The sequence below is a fragment of the Eurypyga helias genome, unplaced genomic scaffold (assembly GCF_000690775.1).
Source record: "Eurypyga helias isolate BGI_N326 unplaced genomic scaffold, ASM69077v1 scaffold2184, whole genome shotgun sequence".
Taxonomy (NCBI): domain Eukaryota; kingdom Metazoa; phylum Chordata; class Aves; order Eurypygiformes; family Eurypygidae; genus Eurypyga; species Eurypyga helias.
In genome coordinates, this window is record NW_010246674.1 from 119,687 (window position 1) to 138,433 (window position 18,747).

General features: G+C 35.4%; 1 protein-coding gene across 1 annotated transcript in view; it reads right to left on the reverse strand.

Moving 5' to 3' along the window:
• SGCZ (sarcoglycan, zeta) overlaps nt 1–18,747 on the reverse strand; it is a 207,735-nt gene that overhangs the window by 102,601 nt on the left and 86,387 nt on the right. The gene's annotated exons all lie outside the window — the stretch shown is intronic.

An 18,747-nucleotide genomic window follows, 5' to 3' on the forward strand; every position in this document is an offset into this window, starting at 1 on the left:
ATTGCATTTAAGCCAACTAGAGACAAGATGTTGATGATCAGCTCGTTAACTATTAAAAACAATATCTGTGTCAGTTTTGAAATACCACAGAATATCCTTGTCAACAAAAAATGTCAACAAAATGTCAACAAAACACTAATTTATCTTCACTGCTGTTTTGTTTGCCTCTCATATCCTTCATAAATACAGATAAAATAATAATGGAAGAAGCAGACCTAAAGACTAGGAGATATGCAATGTGCACATTCTGCTGTAGAAACAGTAACTCTGTAAAATTTGGTCATGCTATAAGAAAGTATATTTGCATAAATGCAGAGTAATTGAATAAAATAACTGGGACAGTGAGGTAAAGTTATACAAATTAGAGACAGGTTTGGATGCATATTTCAGCTATTCTCAAAACTTCAGCTTAAAAACATTTGAGATCAAAGTTCGTCTGTGATTTAAATAAAGAGGATGAACACACAGTGTCCCAACTCAGACAGCAAAACTAAAGGACACTGCTTCTGTGGTTCAGTAAATCTTTAAAAGCTGGTAGCTATTGCTTTTGTTTCAGATTACATTCGACTAAGTTACGAAGGACCTAGGTAGTGCCCAGTACAATTAAATGAATCTATGTTATTTGGTAAGGTCTCATGGTTACAACTGCACTTTGATCTGGCAGGTGAAACCTCACTACAACTCACTTTATAATTAAGAATGACCTTTGTTGAATTAAATATGAAAATATCAATTAAAGTCAGAACCATTGCTCTTTTGAATTATTAGGCTAATGAATACAAAAAGATTTAGTCTATCAGCGGTCTTTCAGGTTTCAGTTTACAAACTTCCCTGTCAATAAATCAGTTACATCACAGAAGTTGTCAAAAAGTTGGAGATTAGAGCTGTTGACTAACTGATAGCTGTGTTTTGCTTCTCCACTGATGGAGACACTTCTTGACTGCTTCAACAGAAGGATTTATTCAAAATAAGCCATCAAGAGAAAAAATAACTGACAATTTTATGTGTTGGTATTACTACTGTCTGTAGACATTAAAGTTAATATCCAGACTTCCCTTTTAGTTCCACTGTGTCAAAACTATGATTAAAACCCTGCCCTATACAGGAATCCCATTTAAAGATTTTCAAATAACGATATTAACTAAAAACATTTGAAATTTAAACTAGTGATTTGAAAGTACCTGTTTCTATCAGGAGCTACATTAGATAGACCACTGTGAATTTTGTTGTTGATTTCATTAGAAACAGAATTAAGACTATAATATATAATATAGTGAAAAAAAAGTTTGGGCTTCTTTTTCCCTTCTGTTCTAATACACGTACAAGAAACACCTAACAGTTCAATGTCAACACATTTAAAACTATTAAGTTTTGGGGGAGGTTGCATTATGATTGATTTTTTTTTTTAAAATTGATTTTGGAGGGGTTTTTTTTGTTTGTTGTTGTTGTGTTGTTTTTTGGGTTTGTTTTTTTTGTGGGTGTGTTGTTTTTTTTTTTAAAAAACAAGTAATTGACCTAAGGTAATTACTAGGGATACACAGCAGCCTACATAGTTTAAGAAAGGATTAGAGATTATCACTAGGAAACACAACACCTACTGCTTCAATAGATAATGCATATAAATAAAAAGAACATAAGCTATCTAAATCTTCACGTTGCAGGTTCTGAATCAGTCATTAAGTGGCAGAAATTGGTAAGTCTGAAGGACCATAATAATTAAACATCACACATATTTCTGTTATTTACTGTCAAGGTTTCTTTATTGGACAATTCCAGAGAAAGAAAACTAGAAAAGCAGATCAGTTACTAGCATTAACTACAATGGCAGTTGTGCTCAAGGGCATTGCCGGTGAATATTATTATAATTAACTTTTTTCCAGCATCATCCATCTGATATTTTAAGTCTGAAAACAACAATTTACCATAGTCTTACGTCTACCAAAAATTACTAATTTTCTTTTACAAAGGAGGAAGCAATCCTAACCTATTATGAATTAGCTCAAAACCCTAGTACTTAATAGCAGTTGTATTCCAACAAAAATAGAAGCCTTATCCATTCTTTCTTGCTTTCTCCACAGAGGCTTCTTTATTCTAAAATCCATGAGAACCTACAGAGTTAGCAAATCTACCGAAGAACAGCACTGTAGGCATATAATACTGCTTACTAAAAGCAAAAGAAATCACACAAACAAACAAACTCCAGTAATTCCCCTCAAATACTAATGTGCTTTTTCAGTAGTTTCCTATTCTTAGTTCCAAACTGAAAAACAGATATGATTGAATAAAAATCAAATTCTTGAAAGAATAGGAATCTTTTCTAACTCCTTCTTAACTTGGCATGCAAACATAGGCATATTTAACTTCTACAAGACCTTACAAGTTAGAAAATCTAGCTGATCTCCCTAGCAACGCAATATATTTACTAGCAGTAAATGTATTTATATGAAATCTTAAGCTGATAGTATTTAGATCTGTCAGGATTTGTATGGCAACTGAACACTAAAATATTTTCCCTTTATATATCTAAGCAGAAACCTTATTTTGTTCAATTGAAATCAAGCTCCCAGATATTTTAAAAAGGTGCATTAGTTACTTTGTATAGTTGATACAGAAAAATTCGAAGTCTTTAATTGACAAGATTTTCAACATATTTTTCAGCCCCACTGACAGACACTAACACTTCCAGTTTGGTATGCTTTTCCTAAATCACTGCTATTTCAATTTGGTCCATTTGATGGGCTATTTCAATTTAATTATTGGCTTTCAGCTGGTGTACAACTAATAGCCCAAGGTTGCCACTTGATTTTCTTTTCTTTTAATTGCATTTTTAGTGTGTCCTAGTGGGGTAGATTACGGAGGAAATCGCTGTGAATGATGACTAGAGCTTCCTGTAAAACTGTAAAGGCAGGAACTTCTGACAATAACATACAATTTACACAGGAGGTGAGTAGGAGTTAGAGATACCCGAAATTGTAGAGATGACTACCCAGTAAGGTAACTGTTGAAAGAGATGGGATATAGAGCACAAAAGATTAATTTTTCAGAAAAAAAGACAAGGCTTCTATTGTAGTTAAGTATCTGAATAGATCATATGAACCTCTATGGAAAATTCATCTTTGCATATTTCTATGAAGTAACCACTTACTTTCCTAACCTGAGCCACAGAAATCACTTGTAAAAACAAACAAATTTAGATTGATCATTTTGTTTCACTGGTTACACTGGTATCTGTATGCAAACTGGGGAATCAGACTCAAAATACTTACGGCACTGAATGAGCTTTCACATTTTAGAGTACAGTGTTGGACACAATGTCTGATATGATTTGTATCTGCTTGAAATGGTATGAATGCTGTTTCACTGTCATGCTGGCCTGTATTCCAATACATTATGCTTCCTTTTTGTTGAGAACAATAATAAGAGAAAATTTCCCAGACTCTTCTTTTCCTCTGGCTAAGGAACAATATGTATATCTGCACTATAAATTGGATCATTTAAGAAACAATTCCAGCAATTAAAGAAAATGCAGTGGTGGTGGTCCACATTAAATGTAAAAGAACCACATCTAAAAGTGTAGACAGCAGTTCTTAGAGCCAGGAACACATGGTCAGCCTCAAGGTGAGTGGAGATCCAAAGGCTAGTCAACAATCAGTTGCAGCTTCCTCCAGTAAAGGGTGAGAGGAACAAGATTCATTTACTCACCTAACATGGACCTTTATCTTTCAAACCAAACCATCAGAAAGCACTATTTGCCAACTTCTATAATTAGAAGAGGCAAAAAGAGTCAAAAAACCAAATACTTTTTCACTGTACAGAACTTCATTCTGAACCTGCCACTGTGCATCTACTGGGAGGCAAACTGGTCAAGGTTCTAACAATTTCTGTAATCAGCATTTCTAAGCTGTCCAAACTCTCTCAGAAAGTGCCTTTCTTTTCTTGCCATGCCTCCCTCTTACACACACATAAGGAAAGGCACATTGAGACACAGAAAGCCTTAGATTAATTCTTGCAGAGTATAAAGATTAATTCTCATGGAGGATGGTAGAAAAAAAAAAATAACATTTCATAGAGAAGGGAAGGCAATTCATAAGTTGTCTGTCTCCAATAAGTCAATGACCCCTTGAGTTGCTCAGAACAGGGTATACTTTGTATACTGTCTTTATGATCAAACTTTATTCACTTTTGAAAGGGAGCAAGGAAAAGCAGCTGTAGGAAACTTCAGGCCTGTGAAAGTGTTATAGGATGTGATGTTGCATTTATAATGCATTTTTATATGAAATGTGGTATTATGCTATAAATATATTCACTGAGAGTCAGAGCTTACTTGCACTATTTTGGAAGGAAGCATTTGAGACAAACAGGATGAACTGAATCTTCTTATTTTTCCATTTTTGACAGAGCTGTGGCTTACTTTCATATGCTTTATTTCTGGTGTTACTGCTCCTGCCCCCAAAGCATTGCAAAGACTGAAGATATATGCTAGAAACAACTCATAATAAAACGGCTTATCAGTATTTCCCAATCAGGAGCAACATCATTATCAGTTTCATTTTTTAATGGGGACATTGTATTGGTATCCTCATTAGCAAAACTGTTTAGTAAAGCAATAAGAATAATGCCAGGCTCTACACTTCATAGCTTCTGATTAGAAAAAGCATCACATCTCATGAGCAATTTATAGCTCATCAGTCTCAAAACACAGGAAATAAATTATGAGAAGGATAATCTTAGAACGATGCCTATAAACCTGATCTTCAAGAGAGGAAACAAAATAATAATTGTAATAGTAACTCAGGACGCTGAACATTAATGGATGATCCCAGTATGTTTGATAGAGGATACTCCACAGAAGTACAATGCTTCTGTGCTTTATATTAATGCCACATCCTTATTTGCTTGTGATCTAACAGCACACACAATCTTTTAAAGCATCTAGCCGTATAACCTTCTGTGAGACAGGAAAGTGCAGTTATCCCTGTTTTGCAGACAAGAAATTGAGGCGCAGAGGCCATCTTGTCTGAAACACTGGAAAAAGCTATTGACCTTTAGAAGTAAAAAATGATCCTAGTTCTGCTTCTCCTAACCTTTGTACCCATCGTAGTATAAAAACAAATGGTATAAAGATAATAAAATTCTAAATTCGAAGTATCCACATAACTCCTTGTCTCAAAAGTGGTATGAAACATGAAGGCACCGGGGGGCAAGATATTCTTCAGAGCGATCTTTTACCTTTAGAGGTTTATCACAATCTAAATAAGGTGACTGTTTACTGTCAAAGTGTCTTACCAACCTTACCCTTCATTCTTGCCTAAGGCGGAAGACCAAAACATACAAAAGATTAAGCAGATCCTTGCTGAGTTTCCTAGCTTTGTAAAAATAATGATTTATACTTTATAACACATTCTTATTCACAATTTATGATAAAAATCACATACAGTATAGAACGGCATTTCTGTTTGTTAAAAACAAAAGTAAAACACTGAATTACCAAAGATAATTCAGGGATAATTCTTCAGAGATACTGAAAGAAGACTGATTAAAGCTTGCTAAGCTAGAGGCCTAGCACACGTAAGTAAGCACATATAGTTTATGTAAGGTCTACTGTGTAGGGGAACCATGTGAAAAAAAATTGCTCAAATGAAACTGCTATGTTCATCAAAAAAAAGAGGATTCACCACCAAAAATTAATCAAAAGGGTTATCACATTTAGTTTTCATGACATTATGATCCTGAGACCCTCAAGTGATTTCTAAAATAAATTCTAAATCACGTTTCTTAAACATACACTAGGTAACTGGAGATTCAGAAGGCACTGAAAAAAACCAAAACCAAAAACTAAAAAAAAGGATTAAATCCTTTATCAAAGGAAAGTTGAACTGCAAAAGAAATGTATCTCTCTGAAAGTCTGTCAAAATCTATATGCATAAGGAGAACTGTGGATTCTAATTGTATAGAGATTCCCTGCCCACTGAAACTTACTTAAGACAGTTTATCTGTACAGGTAAGCAAAATAGGACTACAAGCAAGAAGAACAGAGATTCAAAATCTGATATAATGAAAATCTTTAAGAAACAATGAACTTTTAGGGGTCAAAACTCAAAAAAAGGCTTCTTGTTTATTCTCAAGATAATGATTTCTCAGTTGCATTACTGGTTTAGAGATTTCTGTCTTTAGAGATTTATCAGTTTTATTTTAATCACAGCAATCTATCCAAAGTGCCTGTGAGAGACTGCATTTTCCAGATCCCAACTAAAGGCATTAATTAAGCCTTCTGCTGAAACCTCCAGGTGGGCTGACAAACTAGCAGGGCCCTTGGCTTCATGTTAAGAAAGGGAAGTAAAAGAAGGGGAATAACTTGATTAGTAGATGTGTGAAATTGGTTATACCTAAAACAACATGATCCGATTAGAACAGACTTATACGTGCAAATATGCAGTGCTGAGAACCTAACAGTAAAATTATTTGTGGTTTTTTGAGCTTATACTTCAGCTTATTTTAGTTTTGCAAAAGAGGAATTCAGTTAGCATGCTTCAAGACCATGCTATAACATGTACCAAAGGACAGCATTTGGAGAGGATCAGGAGAAGCACTTCGAAAGCACACACTTGATGAAAACTAAAATGCTAAATGTGATGATATGAGTGAGAGAAGAGTCTGTTTTAAAGAGCTAGAATCACATTTGAAAAGGACTGCAAGATGAAGGTGAAATTATGAGAGACTATGCTCAGCTATTGCGAAGCGAGTCATTCACCTGCAATTCAAGAACAAATGTTAAAATGATCTCTTACAAGAAATAAATAAAAGGCTCATTAAAATGGTTGTTTTAATGTTAACATTATTATTAAATTACTATAGCAAAAGTATTAAAAAACACAAATCTGAAGAACATCAAAATAATGGTAATAATCTTCATACAATTAAGGGAAACATTAGTATGCTTAAATTTTTTAGTTATTTGATCTAAGAGTTGTTTAAGGGATAAGTAATGCAACAGCAAATATTTTGCACATGAAGTGGAATTTGACTTGACTGTACAATTAAATAAGTCTCATCATTTCACACACAAATCCACACAGGAAAAAAATTGATAATCTCAAACAATCTGAAGCAAGTGTCCTTATGTACCTCATAAAGGATAATTTCACTACTGTGTTAGGAGAACTGGAGGGCTTTGAACCCTCTTGCCTGGCCAGGAAGGTCTTTTCAGGCTGAAGGTGAGGCTTGTGTTAGATTCTAGCCTGGACTCATCCCCAGTTAAGGCTTAGTTTATGTTTATTTACCCTACTTGCTGTGTTCTAAGTTTGAACTTGGTTTATTCAATGAAAGGGAATCTAGCAGCAAGGCTGTAATATGCTGGATGCATCTGCCCGTCCTTTTCAATTATGGGCCCAAATGTCATGCAGACCAGCCATCTGTGGTCTGTATGTCCTTAGGTGCTTCCTATGTCAAAACTGAGACATATGAGGGATAAAAAGGTGGTTGGTACCCACCTCGTCCTCAGTACACTAGAAGATAAGGATATGCGTGAAATACACAGTCCCTGAACTGAAAACTCGGTGTAGAGATCAAGTAATATGGATGTACCTACGTACCACCCTCTGAGTGCTAAACTCAAGGTCAAAACCAGATTTATGCCTGTTAGTGTTCCAGAAGTGCACGCAAGCACCACAGTGTTCTTTGCAGAATGCCACCTTAGTTATTGATCTCTGCTAGACGAATTCACACATAAAGCATCTGTGCCATGCTCACCAGGTGCTTCTTCCAATATTTTGATTGGCAATTACACCAAATTGCTGAAGTCCACAGTTAAAAACCCAGAACAATATACAACTGCAAACCTGAGAAGAGTAGAGAACAAATAGCCAGAAATACAGAAATCCTAACACCAACTCTATATGTAGCTCAGAACAGTTTTCTTAATGGTCCTCTTATGTGAGGAGAAATTGATAAACACCTTAACTTCATACATTGCTCTTAGCATTTTATGAAAAAATGTAGTCTTCAATTGGGACAATATCAACATGGTCTCTTGCATATTCTACTGGATATTCATATCCATTTTCTACGGTTTGTGTGTGAAAACTTTTGAAGCATTTCAAGCAATTATTTTTCAAATAATGGAAGAAAACTTTGAGGAAATAAAAAGGAACAGTAAGTGCCACAGCTAAGTATAAAATGGGGTTTTTTTGCCCCAACATCCCTATCTTGTCCATATACTTACCCGAATTTTTTCCTAGTATCCGATCACCACCATTTTATACAAGATAAAAAAGCACCACTTCATTTTTGCATCAGTTGCTTTCAGGTAACCTCAGCACCTTATCTGTGCAGTATAGGAGTCCTGCCAATTAATACACATATAGTTTTCCTCATCTTTGTAAGAACAAAATTAAATTGCCCTTATTCTTGCTGAACAATCAATGAAGATACTCCAAAAATTAGCATACTATTCAATATCAATCACAGTATTTCAAAAAACTACTGCATACTAGCGCAGTCTATCCTATAAGAGAAACAGCACCTGCATCTTAAGAGAACATACTGTAATATTCCAGACCTAAATAGTTATAATGTTATTTTTTAACTAAAATATTTTTTAAACAGATTTTCTGCTTGTAGAATATAGAGTAGTTGCTCCCACAAAAAAAAGCTGATGCACTTTCTGCATTTTCTGAGCCGGCATTTTGGCTCAGCTTCGCAGAGGAGTTAATTGACATCCCACAATGCCTACACTTCATGAAAATAACAAGTATGGAGCACTTTCCTTCTGGGATTTTCTAGTTAGTTTACTCAGAAAGAGACCACAGATTTATAGGAAGATTCCAATCTAGTGAATAACAATGGAGAAAATCAGAGACAAAAGTTAACTTTGCCCATATCTTGTATTTATATATTGATCTAGCAAGGGGGGATGGGGGAGAGGCAAGAAATCAACAAAAAAAAACCCCAACACAAACCCCACAACTTTCTAATCATTCAATACTCCTAATATTAACTTCAATTTTCTTTTCTACTAAAAAATATTTCTGGCATCTTTCATGTCAATCACTTTTACTAATGAGAATTATGTTCAATAACTTTGTATTTTTAAAAATTACTTTGGCTCCACACCAAAAGAAAATTTACCTTTACCAACCCAGATCCTTGCTACTGCAATTACCACTGACACTTGCGAAGACTTCAGCAAGAGTATATACTGTAGAGGCTTTTGCAAAATGGTGTATGACAGAGTGCCACCCTAAATTAACAAACTTTGTGAATTACAGTTACTTCCTTTGCAGAACAACTGTTTTGAATTCAGCTAAAGATACAAATGAGCCTCTGGCTGAAGCCTAAGAGCCAACTTTACTGTAAATCCCCAGATGTTTGTTGTACAATCATAATGCTGAAACCGTAATCACCAATTCCAGAACAGGATGCTAATTTGTTCAGCTGCTTCCGTTATAAGCCATCTGCTTTCCTTGTGAGTTATCTTTAACCCAGTCCCACCCATGAATTCTAACACCTGTAGTCTTAGGTTCCTGACAGTGTTTATTTCCAACTGAACTTCTAAAAAAGATTTTAAAAAGTCTTACCCCTTGTGTCTATGAGAAACAAAAAACACATTGCACAGCAATGCACTAGTTTACTGGTTTATATTTGTTTTGTTTCTTTTTTTCCATGTGTGGTTTTTTGTTTGTTTTGTGGGTTTTTGGGGGTTTTAGTTTTTGTTTGTTTTGGTTTTGTTTGGTTGGTTTTGTTTAGTTTTTAGATCTTTATATGGAGATTTATCCTCTAAACACTCACACAATTATCACCACAAAAATTTTCTTGAAGTTTAATTCTAAGCTTTTTTTTTTAAAAAAAATAAAAGCTCACAGCAATTCTGCAGTCTGAGCAACACCAACCTTGTAAGCTCTAACTTAACATAGACATAGTTCCTGTGTACAGGCTACAGTGCATATTGCTGCTGTAGCCGAGCTTTAAAATGTAACAGTATTGATCACGTTTCTACAGCAGAAGTAGGCCCAAGGCTAATACAAAGAGGATTCCACAGGATGCTGTTCCATCGTGTTAAGTAGGTAGCGTTGCATAGCATAACAAAGAGATATAAAACAAACAAACAAAAAAACCCCACCACATCAACTTGATCACCACTTAAAAAAAGTAAGGACCTATCTTTTCAAGATGACAACAGACACTGGATCTTTGATTCACTTGAACTAATTTATGTCATGTATTAATTTGGCAAGAGGAGGTAACTCATAAAGGTATTAACTGGAATTTAGTTGGATAGGTCCTTACATAGAGAAAGTTCAAGCAGACCACACAGGGTTTTTTGATACTGGTTTTGACAATATCTCATGATGTAATAAATGGGTACAATTGAACTTTTTGGTTACCTGCAAATTAGCAGAGAACATCGATTTCAGTAAACAAAGGCTTGAAAAAAAGTAAACATTTGGTGCCTTCTATCAGCTTATTTCCTTAACTTCACATAAAGGGAGAAGATTCTTAACAGGAAAATAATGTTTCACATTCCACAGAAATAGTGCACAGAAAAACTGGAATATGGAAATCTTTCTACAACAGCCACAGGAAATTACAACTGAGAAAGGACAGCGTAATTAGATTCAAAGTTAGAAACAGGAAGAAAGCACAGACCACATTAATTGGGTGGAACTCTGATCAATTACTGCTCTTATCTACAGAATGCATGGTATTTCAGGTTAGTCATTACAGAGAAGTCACACTTTCCAGGTAATTTTTAATTTAAAATTTTAATTTCTTTTATTAAAATGTATTCAAAGGGCATCACTGAACATACTCTTGGTTAAGAAAAGATTTTAAATTGCTTTGCTTTGTGTGATAATTTAATGAAGATACTCTTCAAGTCAGCAAGGCTTTCAACTAATGTTAGCGCTACGTATCACTCTTGGATGCAGGCCAGTGTCAAAACATGCTTCTTGTTATGGAACAATCAATGCTTCCATTTTATTTCTTCAAATAATAGATTCTAAACTACTTTAGAGTAACAACAATACAGTAGCAAAGATTCAAGAGCATAATCTGTAAGATGATGAAATATGGTACTTATTTATTTTGCAACTAGAAAAGAGAATTATTACTCCACCTGCCTTTTTTAAGGAGGTATTGAATTAACCACATATTAAAGTTCTGTAAGCAAAATCTGTAAGTGATACATTTCTTGCACTGCCTAAAAAAGGAAAAATTCTAACTACATTACTTGTTGTGCTTATAAATATTTCAGTAATTCATACTACTTTATTAAAATGCTTGTAGTACTTGAATCTATTTCCCTATCTTATATTAACTCGACACTTCCTCATTATGGGTGATGTTGCAGCCACATTGCTTCCTAAAACTAATGGAAGTTAGGCAGGTTTCCTGAGTAATTGATCTGGCAGCATTAAACAATGAAGTTTTAAAGTCACTGAGGGAGGTATTCCAGAACTGTAAAAAAGGAGATTGAAGTTTAAGTCACAGTACTAGATGAATGGGAAACTCCTTTAGAGAATAGTAAAAAATAAACAAAAAATACTGTGTAAATGCATTTTCAAAGCAGAAAATTTCATTGTTGGTGACAAGTTGTTTCTGAAACCAGAGGTTTATAGCATGATACATTTCTTATGACAACAAAGGCTGTACAGTGTAAGTTCAGAAAGCATGCTTGCTATCTCGAATAAAGTGTTCCAATTCTTTAGACTGACTAGTAATTTTAAAGCGCTGTGCATAAATATGCAAGTTATACGTGTTCAAATGTAAAAGAAGAATGAAAAATGAATGTTGTTGATTATGAAACAGTAAAATCCAACTTGGTTCTTACTGAATAGCAAGAAAATACAAAGCTAATTTCAAACAGGTGATGGACAGTATTATAAATGCAATCCTTATGATATTTGCTTGAGGTATTCAGCTGTCAGAAGCTATGAAGGAACAAGCAATTCGTCCCTTCAAGAGAGCAGCGTGTCTTAATCAGGCCCTGTCAAAACAGATGTGATGATTATGCCATATTTTATCCTGTGAATTTCACTCCAGGTAGTCAAGGTAAGATTTGTTCTGTGATTCTATGTTGGTTACAATACAGTGAAGTACGCAAAGTCAGTTTCTATCACATCTATAAACTTTCCCTTAACAAAAGTGACATTCAAAAGCAAAAAAAAACCCACACATTCATTTTCTCTATTATCATGTAAGACACCAAGCTTTGTGTAGTGTCCACCAAAAACATTGTATTACTCAATTAGATTATAATTTTTGGATTTTTTTTTTTCTTCCTGAAAGAATACAGAAATGCCAAGTACAATAATTGGGAGGGTGAACCAAACCAAAACAAACAAAAAAAACCCACCACAAAATCCACACCCACAAAAACACAACCACCAAAAAAAACCCCAACCAACCAACCAAAAAAACCACAACACAACCAAAAACAACTATTCTCTGTCTAATATAATACAGGTCTGACAGATTACATCAACATGTAGAAGAACTATTTTCTCTAAACTTTCTCATCCACCTCTAGAAATAAGGTCCTATAACTTGACTGCAGATATCATTAAAACAGAAAGAGCTTCAGAACTTCTATTTGACCACTCCCATCTCCTTTAGAGTAACAAGCAGATTTTGGGCTTGAATTTTTTTAGCATTTGTTTCTGCAGATTATGAGTATTTTATTTACTTTACATAATTTGATTACAAATGTTTTGAAAGCGAAACACATCATACAAGACACACAGTATACTGAAAGCAAAGCTGACCAAGTGTAAGAAAACTGTAATAATTCTCTTTTGTTTCCAGATGAGAAATAAAATGGGTAAAAACTTATTTTGTAAATTGACTTGCAGTTCTGGAAATTACGCATTCCAACTTTAAGACACCAGCTTCTGTTTCAGGATGAATACCTTGAGAATCTTTCTAACATTCATTTTCAAAGTATTATCTTTGAAGTTTTGATTTTTACCCCTGATACTTATAAGATTTTTCTGATATGAAACAGGAAAAGTAAAAAGACTTATTAATGAGTAGGCAATAACACAGTTAAAACTGCTATGCTTTCATTATTTTTCTTGTTCTGTTTTGCTTCTACAAATTACTTGTACCCTCTTCCTCCTAGTTTTGTATCACCTGCAAATTTGCACAGATAGTATTGTGCAGGTCCAGGTCATTAAGGAAGAAATTAAACAATGCTACCCTCGGTACTGACTCCATGAGTACCCCACTCGTTGACAGGACCCCAGCTGAGCTTTGTGCCATTGTCACAACCCTTGGAGCCCAGATGTTTAGCCAGTTTGCAGCCCACGTCACCGTCCTTTTATCATGTACATCCTCCATTTGTCTAAGAGTGTGGGACAGGAAACTGGGTCAAAATCCTTGCTAAAGGTAAGATGAACAGTATTAGGTGTCCTCACCCACCAAGTTAGACACTTTGTTGTAGAAGGCTGCCAGATCAGTCAGGCATGCTCTCCCCTTCAGAAATCCATGCTGAAAACTCCCAACAGAAACAGATGTATAATTTTATTACATGAATGTTCTTTTATGTTAATACACCGAGTCTTTGCATATGAAGTAGATCTCCTACTTAATACACACACTGTTTACAATGTTTTCTGAGAAAATTTGTCTTTTGGTAGGCAAAGGCCTGCAAGTGAAGGCATTGCACAGCACCACTTATAAGAAATACATTTCAAATGACCTCAGCGGTTCTCAAGCAAGGGATAACAGACCAGAAGTAGTTTGGGGAGATAAAATTATGTTACGTACTTTGTTTCTGCTTAATGGATTACATGGATATTTTTCTCCCTCAACAACTCCCATTTTTTCCCCTCAGTTTTATCTGTGCATACATAGTTCTAATGTTTCCACAGAGGAACAAAAAGCAAGGTCTGTCTTAAATTTATAAAATGGGATGCAAATGATAGATGTTCTCCATGAAGAAACATGAGTAAATTCCTGCATGAAGAGATAAAGGAAGACACAGATTTTGTACCTTTTCAAATCTCTTGCAAGTCACCTGCTTTTACATTCCTCCTTTCAATCAGATCTTCTATGGAAATATTAATAATTTTTCTTGATTTTAAACATAGAGGATTTCTTTAAGTAACTGCTTAGCCTCTGTAAATTGCAACTACATTATTTAAAAGTTGTTCAGGGGAAAAAAAAGGTTATTCCTCAGCTTAAGATACTTATACGGTTAAAACAGCTCAAACCGAATTTGCTTTGTAGGAGTATCAGAATCAGACACAAGACATGATGAACGTCCAACTGAAATATCTCATGGTTTCATTGAAATTTGCCCCAGTGGAACACAGATGTATGACATGAAGGAAGTACTTGGAAAACTGAAAATGCAATTGATATATAAAACAACAACAACCACCCCCAGAAAAAACAGCTGCTATATCATTAACTTTCCCACATTTTTCTGAATAAGTGTTCCCAAATCAAATGTAGTTCCTCAAGCTGGTTTAAAATTGGGTGGATATAGGCCACTCATGACTTTATTCATGAGCTGTAATCAACCAAAGAAAGAAGCTTGAGTGATATTAACTCAGATTTTTCAGTATAAAAAGCATATCCTCCTTGACTGAACAACAAGTCACAGTAATAATAAGAAGAGTACAGTCTGACATGAAAAAATGATTTGTTAAAAAGATAGAGTTGTTCAATTGGATGACCCCCAGACAGGTTTCAATGAAGTATAGCAAATCAAGGACAAAATCATGAATCATGAAAGTTCTTATCAGCTGTCAGTGAAGTGCAAGCACAGCCAACTCAATTTCAGAGCGGCAGTCCCTACAGAGACCACCAACAAATATGAGAGTGACTTGTCTCTTGGCAAAGCTTATGATTAGGAAAACCTTATATCTTGTTCATAGCCAATAAACTGACACTGGGGTTTCAGTACATTGGAACTACATCATATTGAGAGCCAAAATGACTTAAGGAGTCCTTTATGCCATAATAATGACTTTATGCTCAGTGACAGGTGAATGATCCCAAGGGCAATGCTGAGGAGTAGGCACCAGAAAAATGAACTGGGGAGCATTTCAGATTTTGTCAGAGAGGATTGTGACATGTAGCTGCAGAAACAACTATTGCACTTCACACTGAGCAATGAGGGTGGCAGATTCTTAGGTGCCTTTGTGACTTTTTCATAGTATGGTGAGCAGTGACATCTCCTAACTGGAGTTTCTCTAATACCTATATACCTCAGTAGTGGTGGAACTGCTGGACTCTCAAACTAGTTTTACTGCACATCAATGGGGTATCTTACCAAGCAGAAAAGACAGTAGATGTAGCAAACCATTTAGCCTTGAATTTTTGGAATATGTATCAGGGGTTGGTGAGAGGACACGTTCCTCTTTCCCAACCCCAACATCAACAAATACGACATACTTGCAGGATCTTACGAAAGATTATGCAAAAAGGGAAGACACTGGAAACTATAGCCTAGTCAGTCTCACTTCAGATCCTAGGAAGGTTATGGATTCACATCCCCCTGAAAATCACTGCAAAGTAGATGAAGGTAAAAAATGCACTTGGGAAAAAAAACAAGCATGGGCATAAGTTAGTGGAAAACACACCTGACTTGGTGGTCTTGTATAATGAGAAGACTGCCTCACCAGACAAGAGGAGTGGATGCCCTTCCTCAACTTCAGAAGGGCTTTTGATGTTATGTCCTATGCTGCATCTTTATAACCCTATATGAGAGAGAAGCTCAGCAAAGCTATTCTCTCAGGAAAAAAAAAAAAATTAGATTTCTCACAAAGGCACCTAAGGTCCAAACACAACCCTAAATATGTCCAATGTGCTGTCTGGATTTGGCAAAGGATAATTCTGTGGTGATGATTATACACACTTAAAGAGACAGTGAAGAAAGAAATACATTGTAGAATTGCTTTTGTCAAGACTGATTCAGGTTTGGAAACAAAATACAATAAAATAAAGCTTTCTAAATATTTATAAGGATATCGAGTCTCCAGAGTGAAAATATAGAGAAAAGGAATACCTGAAAGAAGTTCTGCTTTGAAACCTACCTACAATTTTTTTTTAGTTCTCACACAATCACATATTTAAAAATACAAGATATACAGAGAATTTTCAGAGTTTCATGTCTTCAGTTAGAATTTTATACGTATTCAGTGTTTCTAGCTTTCTAGACCTTTTTCTAATAAATTTTTAACTAAATCATTAAATTCTGTTCTCTAAGGATATCTCTTGAACACACATGTTCTCTAAGTTCAAAGAATACACATTTAACCTTGTTACCTGTACAGAAAAACCAAAGCAATCCCCCTTAGTTTATAGGGCAAGGAGCTACTTATTTTATCTGCAATGGAAAAAAAATATAACAAAGAGAAAACTTTATTTTTTTCAACACTTAAGTGCTACTGTATGTGTGAATGAAAAAGATCAATAAAGCCAAGAACACATTCTCAAGAAAACACCATGAAGTGCTTTCATAGTTATGTAACAAACTAATAAAATGATACCTTGATTCCATTCACAAATGCAGTAGTATGGATGCAGCAGCAGGAGAGCTCACTTCAGCCAAGCTACTCAACAGACTGCCCAGGACTCTTATCAGTGGTTCACTACCAGAATCAGAGGTGAACCCTGTGCTATCAACAAACGCTTTTTATCAGCTCCATATCTAGCTAAAAGATAGCTCCAGCACATGCCTCTTCCCACCTAACCCTGCTTTATGCCGAGTAATGGGGAAGCAGCGATGCCACGACCTGCACGTCTGAGAGCCCTACATGGAAGGCGCCCAATGGCCATTCTACGAATCATGTCGCCAGTGCAGAGGAAATACACCTATTCCAAAAAGTCATCACTGAATATGTTAGAAGTAAATCTCAAGAGTTAATCAGATGATGTCACTAATGTCTGTGTTCTTTTAGAGGGAAATGAGCAAATTTGCTTAAAAAGAAAACTCTCAGAAAATAAATACGCAACATACACATGTAAAAGACTGCAAAGGTATCAGCTTCAAATGACCGTTTGATTTCACGGTACATTTTAACTCCTGTGTATATCAAACTTAAACCATAACTGCTTCCATAAAAAAAGTGGGGAAAAGCATTTCCCTCTGAGTCACCCCAAGTAAACGCAAATGGCTGGCGAGCAGGATAGCTCTTCAGAATCGAGTGTATCGATTAGGTCTCCACTGACCACCATGAGAGCTCAGAAAACCTGGCTTACTCTTAGATTTCTACAGCACCGACATCAATTCTGTAAGTGACAAAACGCATAGCATCACATGGAGATGGAACTTGCCTGGGGAAACACCAAGCAGAGACATCACAAATCCCTACTGTAATGCTTCATACAGTTCCAGAAAGATCTTTCATCATTTCCTCATGACATGTGTGTTTGAATACAGCAGAAATTACTGAAACTTTAGCACAACTACTGAGCAAGTTAGCAAAAGACTGGAACGTGAACCTAGCTCACAACTGCTGCAAGATGGATGAGAACCAAGTCTACACACATACCAGTTTTTAGCTAGGTAACAAGTGTTTTAAAGCTAATAGGTATAAGTAGACCTGGTAGACTTCTGCTATGGAATGCCTGGATTGAGGGTGTTCACTGAAAAGTCTATGTGTCTTTCACGAGCCTCACAGAACTAGCGTGACCTTGTGTTAGACTACTGGTAGATTTTGCATCCTGTTCCATTCCAGTAGTAACATTTGTGTGCATTTTTTTCTGAGATTGGTTAGCAGCTCTGAGTGAAATTAGGACCCTACTTGAGTCTCTTACTACTCTGACTTGAAACAAAAAACTTTTCATGCTTAGTTTAACAGAACCAATGATCTGCAATATGAAGCCCTGTGCAAGCAAATATCTATTCCAAGTCATAACTCTCACGTACAGTAACGGGACTTGGAACAATAATAGACACACTTCACCCATAGAAAAGAACTGGGAAAAATGCACAGACTATGACTAATGTTTTGCAACTTCTAAGAAAAATTATGCTCCCTGAAAGGTTATACAGCCTGGAAATTTTACACCAATCTCAAAGTCTAGTATGAATGTTCCCATACATAAAGAGGTCCATGCTTTAGGCATGATATTAAGGCATAGTACTAGATACTGAGTTCTAACAGAACCCTTAAAATATTTGTTCTATTTAGATATAGATAAAATAAAAAGCATTCTAATTAATTTGATGAATGTTATAGTTTCATAATTGTAAGGAAAATACTAGATGATTACAGTAACTACTTTAGAGGGACTCCCACCCTTCCATGGCAAGGTGGTCTAGGAAAAAGTAAACCCATAGCTGAAGTTCACTTTCCAATTTTAAACATGCCCTTCCAAGACAGAATCTAGCCTTATTAGTTTACCCTTGGTAACAGTGCTTGGCACTTAAATGGTTATTTATGTACTTATGTGTTGAATGATCCATGGTTTCACCCCCACCCCCCACCATCCCCACCCCCCAGATTCTGATCAATGTCAAAGCCATGATATTTTCATTTATTTAGAAATTATTAATTACTAAATGCTTGATTATAGATTTATCTTTGATAGTTGTTAATATTTTTAGCTACTATTTTAAAAGAAACTTTATGAACAAGATTTTGTTACATTGTATGTATGATGAGTTGAAAAATGAATGAATATCTGTTAAAGTAACCAAAATTCAACACTTTTTAGGAGTACATAATTCCTTAAATATTATAGTTTTTCATTACCTAGAACAATATTGCCACTCTGTTGTTACACATTGAAAGA